The sequence below is a fragment of the Arachis stenosperma genome, chromosome 7 (genome assembly GCF_014773155.1).
Source record: "Arachis stenosperma cultivar V10309 chromosome 7, arast.V10309.gnm1.PFL2, whole genome shotgun sequence".
Classification (NCBI taxonomy): domain Eukaryota; kingdom Viridiplantae; phylum Streptophyta; class Magnoliopsida; order Fabales; family Fabaceae; genus Arachis; species Arachis stenosperma.
In genome coordinates this window covers 74,287,216-74,296,595 of record NC_080383.1, presented here as the reverse complement: position 1 = coordinate 74,296,595, position 9,380 = coordinate 74,287,216, and the positions used below count along the sequence as shown (strand labels likewise).

The 9,380-nt window shown below is 40.7% G+C and overlaps 1 non-coding gene across 1 annotated transcript; it reads left to right on the top strand.

Moving 5' to 3' along the window:
• The first annotated feature begins 440 nt into the window (after window positions 1-440).
• On the top strand, window positions 441-548 carry LOC130942925 (small nucleolar RNA R71). The gene has a single exon (XR_009071470.1). It is a non-coding gene; the product is annotated as a small nucleolar RNA R71 (small nucleolar RNA).
• The last annotated feature ends 8,832 nt before the right edge of the window (window positions 549-9,380 follow it).

The window sequence follows — 9,380 nt, the reverse complement described above, 5'->3', positions numbered from 1 at the left end:
AGATTTGGATGATTTCTCCATGAAGAATTATAGGTGTTTTCATAGGGTTCTCCCATGTAATTCACCTCTTCCATTGAAGGGTTCTCAGGATCATAAGCTTCTTCTTCAGATGAAGCATCCTTAGTACTGCCTGGTGTAGCTTGCATTCCAGACAGACTTTGAGAAATCAAATTGACTTGCTGAGTCAATATCTTGTTCTGAGCCAATATGGCATTCAGAGTATCAATCTCAAGAACTCCTTTCTTCTGATTTGTCCCATTGTTCACAGGATTCCTTTCAAAAGTGTACATGAATTGGTTATTTGCAACCATTTCAATCAGTTCTTGAGCTTCTGTAGGCGTCTTCTTCAGATGAAGAGATCCTCCAGCAGAACTATCCAAAGACATTTTGGACAGTTCAGACAGACTATCATAGAAGATACCTATGATGCTCCATTCAGAAAGCATGTCAGAAGGACACTTTCTGATCAACTGTTTGTATCTTTCCCATGCTTCATAGAGGGATTCACCTTCCTTCTGTCTGAAGGTTTGGACTTCCACTCTAAGCTTACTCAATTTTTGAGGTGGAAAGAACTTTGCCAAGAAGGTATTGACTAGCTTTTCCCAAGAGTTCAGGATTTCTTTAGGTTGTGAGTCCAACCATATCCTAGCTCTGTCTCTTACAGCAAAAGGGAATAGCATAAGTATGTAGACTTCAGGGTCAACCCCATTAGTCTTGACAGTGTCACAGATTTGCAAGAATTCAGCTAAAAACTGATGAGGATCTTCCAATGGAAGTCCATGGAACTTGCAATTCTGTTGCATTAGAGAAACTAATTGAGGCTTAAGCTCAAAGTTGTTTGCTCCAATGGCAGGGATAGAGATGCTTCTCCCATAGAAGTCGGGAGTAGGTGCAGTAAAGTCACCCATCACCTTTCTTGCATTGTTGGCATTGTTGTTGTTTTCGGCTGCCATGGGTTCTTCTTCTTTGAAGATTTCTGTTAGGTCCTCTACAGAGAGTTGTGCCTTAGCTTCTCTTAGCTTTCGTTTCAAGGTCCTTTCAGGTTCAGGATCAGCCTCAACAAGAATGCTTTTGTCTTTGCTCCTGCTCATATGAAAGAGAAGAAAACAAGAAAGTATGGAATCCTCTATGTCACAGTATAGAGATTCCTTGAGGTGTCAGAGGAAAAGAAAAATAGAAGGAAGAAGTAGAAGAATTCGAACTTATCAAGTAAGATGGAGTTCAAATTGTGCATTAAGGAGGAGTGTTAATCCATAAATAGAAGGATGTGAGAAGAGGGGAAGAAATTTTCGAAAATTAAGTAAAATATTTTAAAAACATTTTGAAAAACACTAATTGATTTTCGAAAACCAAGAGTGGAAAAGAAATCAAGTAATTTTTGAAAAAGATTTTGAAATTAGAAATAAAAAAGATATGATTGAAAACTATTTTGAAAAAGATGTGATTAAAAAGATATGATTTGAAAAACAATTTAAAAAGATTTGATTTTAAAAATTAATGACTTGCCTAACAAGAAAAGATATGATTCAAACATTAAACCTTTTTCAACAGAAAAGGCAACATACTTGAAATGTTGAATCAAATCATTAATTGATAGCAAGTATTTTTGAAAATGGAAAGAAATTGATTTTGAAAAAGATTTGATTGAAAAGATATGATTTGAAAAAGATTTGATTTTGAAAAATTTTGAAAACCTGAAAAAAAAAATTGAATTAAAAACAGAATCTTCCCTCTTGTGCCATCCTGGCGTTAAACGCCCAGAATGGTATCCATTCTGGCGTTTAACGCCCAAAACACTACCCTTTTGGGCGTTAAACACCCAACCAGGTACCCTGGCTGGCATTTAAACGCCAGTTTGCCCTTCTTCACTGGGCGTTTTGAACGCCCAGCTTTTTCTGTGTAATTTCTCTACTGTATGTTCTGGATCTTCAATTCTCTGTATTATTGACTTGAAAAGACACAAATTAAAAATTTTTGGATTTTTAATAATGAGGAATAATCAAAATGCAACAAAAATCAAATAACAATGCATGCAAGACACCAAACTTAGCAGTTTGTATACTATTGACACTAACAAAATGAGAATGCATATGAGAAACAACAAAACACTCAAGTCAAAAGAATTCAAAGATCAGAGCAAAGAAATCATCAATAACATCTTGAAGATCACTTGAGACACATGAATAAATGCAAGAAGAATAGAAACATGCAATTGACACCAAACTTAAAATGAGACACTAGACTCAACAAGAAACATAAAATATTTTTGGTTTTTATGATTTTGTAATTTTTTTGGATTTTTTGAAAATTAAGTGGAAAAGAAAATAAAGGTATCAAAATTCTTAATGAGAATTCCAGGAATCATGCAATGTTAGTCTAAAGCTTTAGTCTAAAGAAATTAGACATGGCTAGCCAAGCTTCAGCAGGACATTACATTCAAGAGCTAAATTGATGAGAATCAATCAGCTTTGGTGATGATAAGAACATCACCTTGAAACACTAGAATTCATTCTTAAGGACTCTGAAAAATACCTAATCTAAGCAACAAGATGAACCATCAGTTGTCCATACTCGAAACAATCCTCGGCAACGGCGCCAAAAACTTGGTGCACGAAATTGTGATTCATTCTTTTCACAACTCAAACAGTCCCCGGTAATGGCTCCAAAAACTTGGTGCTCAATACCATGGTCTAAACATAATTTCACAACTTCGCACAACTAACCAGCAAGTGCACTGGGTCATCCAAGTAATAAACCTTACGCGAGTAAGGGTCGATCCCACGGAGATTGTTGGTATGAAGCAAGCTATGGTCATCTTGTAAATCTTAGTCAGGCAGATTCAAATGGCCAGGAATGATTTATGAATAAAACATAAAACAAGATAGAGATACTTATGTAATTCATTGGTGAGAATTTCAGATAAGCGTATGGAGATGCTTTGTCCCTTCCGTCTCTTTGCTTTCCTACTGTCTTCTTCCAATCCTTCTTACTCCATTCCATGGCAAGCTGTATGTTGGGCATCACCGTTGTCAGTGGCTACAATCCCGTCCTCTCAGTGAAAATGTTCAACGCACCCTGTCACGGCTAATCATCTGTCAGTTCTCAATCAGGTTGGAATAGAATCCATTGATTCTTTTGCGTCTGTCACTAACGCCCAGCCTTCAGGAGTTTGAAGCTCGTCACAGTCATTCAATCATTGAATCCTAATCAAAATACCATAGACAAGGTTTAGACCTTCCGGATTCTCTTGAATGCCGCCATCAATTCTAGCTTATACCACGAAGATTCCGATTAAGGAGTCCAAGAGATAAACATTCAGGCCTTGTTTGCTTGTAGAATGGGAGTGGTTGTCAGGCACGTGTTCATAAGTGAGAATGATGATGAGTGTCACATAATCATCACATTCATCATTTTCTTGGGTACGAATGAATATCTTAGAACAAGAACAAGCTGAATTGAATTGAAGAACAATAGTAATTGCATTAATACTTGAGGTACAGCAGAGCTCCACACCTTAATCTATGGTGTGTAGAAACTCCACCGTTGAAAATACATAAGAACAAGGTCTAGGCATGGCCATGAGGCCAGCCCCATGATCTAAGATAGCATAAAACTACTCAAAGATAGCTACCCAGATGAGAATACAATAGTAAAAGGTCCTATATGTAGAGAACTAGTAGCCTAGGATTTACAGAAATGAGTAAATGACATAAAAATCTACTTCCGGGCCCACTTGGTGTGTGCCTGAGCTGAGCATTGAAGCATTTTCGTGTAGAGAGTTCTCTTGGAGTTAAACGCCAGCTTTTGTGCCAGTTTGGGCGTTTAACTCCCATTCTTGTGCCAGTTCCGGCGTTTAACGCCGGGCATTCTTGAGCTGATTTGGAACGCCCGTTTGGGCCATCAAATCTCGGGCAAAGTATAAACTATTATACATTGCTGGAAAGCCCAGGATGTCTTCTTTCCAACGCCATTGAGAGCGCGCCAATTGGATTTTTGTAGCTCTAGAAAATCCACTTCGAGTGCAGGGAGGTCAGAATCCAACAGCATCTGCAGTCCTTTTCAGTCTCTGAATCAGATTTTTGCTCAGGTCCCTCAATTTCAACCAAAAAATACCTGAAATCACAGAAAAACACACAAACTCATAGTAAAGTCCAGAAAAGTGAATTTTAACTAAAAACTAATAAAAATATACTAAAAACTAACTAAAACATACTAAAAACACACTAAAAATAATGCCAAAAAAGCGTATAAATTATCCGCTCATCAGGCTTTTTCATGTTATTGCCTGATTCGTTTGGTTTTTTGAAGAAAAGATTGTGCCTTTATCTATTTTTTCGTTTGGCTTGTTCTTGCTGTTGGGTGGACTGAGGTTGTAATTTCTATCAACACTTATTTTGATGGCTTTATTTGCTTTTTGTTGGGACATGTAAAGATGTAGGCTTGTAGGCTTTCCTGAATCTTTTTTCTGCCTCCAAAGGATGCCCTTGGAACCTTTTGGATTGGGTCTTGGGGTTTCCTTTTGTTGCTTTACCTGGTTTCTTTGACACCTATATGCTTTAGTTTTGTGAGTTGCCTCCATTTATGCCCGAGTTGTTCAATTAGTGTTCCGAGGTGTTTTTTGAGTAATCCAATCTTCTTTTCTTCTTGTAGGACTAGTTAACCATGTCTTCTCGCAAAAATATTGTTGAGACGTCTTCCCAGGTCCCTGAGGACATGGCCGATTGGGTGGATTCTATGGTCCTCTTATGCGTCTCGTTGGTTGACTCCGAGTTTTGTCAGCAACTTAGGTAGTTTCATAGGATTTGTAGCAACAGTAGTGACGAGAAGAATTATGAGCTCGTATCTCTGACTTCTGATGAAAGAGTTTGCTTTTCTACCCGGATTGCTGGAGAGCGCCCCTTTTTCTATGCATATGACTTCTTTTTTAGTCAAATGAATATTACTCTTCCTTTTTCCCCTTTTGAAACCAACCTGTTATGGTCCTGTAATGTAGCTCCATCCCAACTTCACCCCAATTCCTGGGGTTTTATAAAAATATTTCAGCTGCTGTGTCGTGAATTTGGCATCCCTGCTTCGCAATCTCTTTTCTTTTATCTCTTTGTTTTGACAAAGCCTGGTGTAGTGAAGAAGAAAGCCGCTTGGGTTTCTTTCCGAGCTTCATAGGGGAAAAAGGTTTTCTCCATGTTTGATGAGTCTTTTCGCGATTTCAAAAATTAATTTTTTAGGGTTCGAGCTGTTGATGGAGCTCGGCCCTTTTTCCGGATGAGAATGATGAGCCCACCTTTCCTTTAGAGTGGCAAAAGAATGTAGTGGTATCAAGATACTCGTGGGAGATGTTAGATGAGGCTGAACAAACTTTTGTGATTGTGCTGGAAGAAAACTGGGGGGAGCCTCCTCATCTTGATACAAAAAAATTTTTAGCTAACCCCTCTCTCCTCCGAGCTGAGCTGGGTAGTGGTCAATTTTTTCTATTGGTTTGCTTGGTTTGTTTGTCTCTTGTGAGATCTTTTTCTGACTCGTAGCTTGGGTTCCTGTTTGTGATGTTTGTTTGCAAAGATGATTAAGAACAATGAGTCCATGAAGGCCTTTAAGAGGGCAAGGAAGGCTACTGCGGCTCAGAATGCTTTGACCAAGGCGGCCGGGGAGGGAACTTCTCAGGTTTCATCTAAGCCTTTGGTTACAAGTTCTCTTGGGCCGAGGAAGGTTATCCCCACTCCTCGAGTTTGTTTGATTGATCCTTCTGCTGGTACTTCCTCTCCTTCTGCTGCTTCTCCTCCAAAAAGACCTCGGACTGTCGAGCCGTTTAATCTTGGTGCTCCTGAATTTGATGCTGTTGGGTTTGTAGATCAACAGATTGCTCCCTATGGTGTCATGCCTACCGACGATGTATCCATTCTTCGTCATTTGGATTTTATTACTCGGAGTGGTATTACACTGGCACACATGGGAGCGGCTTTATACCGAACTGCTCAAGATCTTCCTATCCATGCTACCAAGGCTTTTATGGAGGAGGCAAAATCAAAGTTTGACCGAATTAAGGGTTTAAAGAAGGAGCTCGAGGTGAAAGTGGCCGAGCTGGAGAAGGAGCTGAAGAGGGAAAAGGCCCGGGCTGTTGGTCTAGCGGCTGCCGCGCAACTGGCCGAGGATACGGCGCTAAAACATAAGGATAGCTATGTTACTACTTATAGAGAGATGACGGAGCTCAGGAGTAGGTTGGAATCTGTTTAGGCTGATTACACCGAACTTCAAGGTCATCTTGTAAGTAGTGTTACTGTGGCTTATGAGAATCTGAAAGAGCAATTTCGAGTTCTTGCGCCAGATCTCGACCTTTCCCTTATTAGTCTGGACAATGTTGTTAAGGATGGTAAGATTGTCCCTGACGATCCCGATGATGATGATGATGATCATCTTTCACTGCCTGCTACCAAGACTTCTGCTGTGCCGACTTTTCTGACTTCTACTGCTAGGATCAATCGTCCAGAAGGGGAACTGGATTGCCAAGTCTTGAACCGAGATGATGGGACGGTAGATGCGGTGCCTCTTCAGACTCGTCCTCCTTCACCCCGAGTTGATGCTGCTGAGAAGTCTTCTGATGTTGTCTGAGTTTTCTCCCTTTTTAATGTAAATAGCCCGGCTTGCGGGCTTTTGAACTCTTTATCTTGTAACTGGTGTTTTGGCGACTGTTGATATTTTTTTGGTTGCTTGTTTAGCAACTTTATTTTGAAAAATAAAGTAGTTTTCGAGCTTCCGGGGCTGATCTTGATGGCCTCTGGATCTTGCTATTATCATAACTTAGTAGTTTTCATATCATGTCTGTTTGCACTCATCTTGGTACCTTCGTAGGCTGGGATTTTGTCCAACATGATCAGCTTGATTATTTGGCTTGGGTTTGTTTGTAATCCTCCTTTTTGGACCTCGTTTAGATCTCTTTTGGGGACTATTTTTGTAATTTCTGTGTCCTGGGCCTAACTTCATCATGTCGGGTCCTGTCGAGTTTGCTTGGTAATCCTCTTTCTTGGACCTTGTTCAGGTCTCTTTTGGGGATTACCTTTTGTAGCTTTACGTCTTTCTGGGCCGATTTCGTCACGTCGGTCCCCGTCGAGTTACTTGATGATCCTCTTTCTTGGACCTTGTTCAGGTCTCTTTCAGGGATTATCTTTGTAACTTATCTTTCTGGGCCGACTTCGTCAGGTCGGGCCCTGTCGGGTTTTCTTGGTAATCCTCTTTCTTGGACCTTGTTCAGGTCTCTTTTGGGGATTACCTTTTGTAGCTTTACATCTTTCTGGGCCGACTTCGTCATGTCGGGCTTTGTCGAGTTACTTGATAATCCTCTTTCTTGGACCTTATTCAGGTCTCTTTCAGGGATTTATCTTTTGTAACTTTATCTTTCCGGGCCGACTTTGTAACGTCGGGCCCTGTCGAGTTACTTGATAATCATCTTTCTTGGACCTTGTTCAGATCTCTTTCAGGGATTTATCTTTTGTAACTTTATCTTTTCGGGCCGACTTTGTCACATCGGGCCCTGTCGAGTTACTTGATAATCCTCTTTCTTGGACCTTGTTCTGGTCTCTTTCAGGGATTATCTTTTGTAACTTTTTGTAGGAGTCTGACTTCGTCATGTCGGGCTCTTCGAAGTTATAGTAATCCTCTTTTATAGGGTTGGCCAGACCTCTTTCTAGGGCTTTACTTATAACTTGGGTTGATGTGGCTGGTCCGCATTTTTCCTGCCGGCCAGTCTTTAAGTTATTTTATAGCAATCCATTTTATTAGGACCTCATCAGGTCCTTTCTATGGATCACTTTCTATAACTTCTTGTATTATTCTGTTTTCATCTTTGCCGATTTTGTAGAATTTGGGTTTTTAGCCCTCGTTTTTATCATGATCCCGCAGTGAATTTGGTTTTCACTTTTTGTCGATCTGTAGCTTTACAATCGGGAGATGAATGTTTTTAGAATAATACGAATTGAGCGTTTGTAGAGAATCTGAACAAATTTTATTAAAAGAGAAAGCAAATATACATGAGGAGTTAATTTCCTAAGTCGGGTGATTTGTAGGTCTTGGCGGGGCGCCTCGTTAAAAAACCTTTTTTAGGAAAAAGAGTGCGCCTTGTCCAAGATCTTTTATCATCCCTAGCTATAGTACCTTCTTAGGTTGCAGGCGTGCCATGATCTAGGAAGCTCTCACCCGTTGAGTTCGGAAAGCTTGTAGTAGCCCTTTCCCAGTACTTCTATGACTCGAAAGGGTCCTTTCCAGTTTGCTGCCAGCTTTCCTTCTCCAGGTCGAGTTGTTCCTATGTCGTTTTAGATTAGGATGAGGTCGTCTTCAGCAAAGGTCCGCTGTGTTACTTTTCGGTTGTATCTGGAAGTCATTCGTTGTTTCAACGCCTCTTCCCTTATCCGAGCTTTTTCTCGGATTTCTGGAAGTAAGTCGAGCTCTTCCCTTTGAAGTTGGGAATTGGTTTTTTCTCTAAATCGGATTACTCTGGGTGATCCTTCTTCGACCTCTACTAGGATCATTGCCTCCATTCCGTAAGCTAATTGGAAGGGTGACTCCTTTGTCGTGGAATGTGGAGTCGTTCGGTACGCCCGTAGGACTTGTGGGAGCTCCTCAGCCCAGGCTCCCTTTGCATCTTGTAATATCCGTTTTAACCCTGCTAATATAACTTTGTTAGCAGCTTCAGCTTGCCCATTGGCTTGTGGGTGCTCAACAGAGGTGAATTGTTGTTTTATATTCAGGTCGGCCGTTAGTTTTCTGAAGCCTGCGTCTGTGAACTGGGTACCATTTTCTGTAGTGATGGAGTATGGAACTCCGAACCTTGTGACGATGTTTCTATATAGGAATTTCCGACTTCTTTGAGCTGTGGCATTGGCTAGGGATTCTTCCTCGATCCATTTTGTGAAGTTGTCTATTCCTACTATGAGGAATTTGATTTGTCCTGATCCTTGAGGAAAAGGTCCGAGGAGATCGAGTCCCCATTTTGCGAATGGCCAAGGTGAGGTTACGCTGATGAGTTCCTCTGGCGAAGCGGTGTGGAAGTTGGCATGCTTTTGACATGGTGAACATGTCCTTACAAATTCTGTGGCTTCTTTTTGTAGAGTTGGCCAATAGAATCCTGCCCGAAGTGCTTTTTTGGCGAGTGCTTGTGCTCCGAGGTGATTGCCACAAATGCCACTGTATACTTCTTCTAGGATATCTTTACTGTTGGAAGTCGGCACGCATTTTAGCAATGGTGTTGAAATCCCTCTTTTGTATAAAGTATTATTTATGATGGTGTAGTATTATGCTTCCCGTTTTAACCTCTTTGCCTCTTTCTCATCTGTAGGAAGGGCTTTTGCTGTGAGGTAATTAATTATGGGGGTCATTCATCCCTGATCGCGACC